The following is a 481-nucleotide window of genomic DNA, read 5'->3' on the forward strand; positions in this document are numbered from 1 at the left end:
TTATAAATTGCCTTTGCCAACCAACCAATTTCTGGGTGCTACAGGACACGAAATTCAATTCCCTTACAAGGTAAGTTCAACAGACGTCATGACGATGTAGTTAGAGCTCCGGCACACTAAAAGGGAGGTCGCGGATTCGAGTCTCGGATAGGACATCAGCTATCCCAGCTGGCGGTTTCCTCTATCCCTCGAAATACTAATCCCCAAACTTCCAAATTTGTCGTTCGAAATCGACCTTCAATTCTTCAAAATATAACCTGAAGTCCACAACTGAGCAGTGCTTCGAGCTAGTCCAATTAGCAGTACCTCTAAAATAGACACCATAATGGGCTCTATACAATCCAAAAGTTGAAAAAGAAACATTAAATAAACTATGAGAGAAATAACAAATATGTAAAACCGAACTATATTTCGAGTAAGCCCAGTCCAATTAATGACATGAATATCTACCCAACAGACATCATACGCAAATCTACAAGAT

This window comes from Cryptotermes secundus, unplaced genomic scaffold (genome assembly GCF_002891405.2).
Source record: "Cryptotermes secundus unplaced genomic scaffold, Csec_1.0 scaffold213, whole genome shotgun sequence".
Taxonomy (NCBI): Eukaryota; Metazoa; Arthropoda; class Insecta; order Blattodea; family Kalotermitidae; genus Cryptotermes; species Cryptotermes secundus.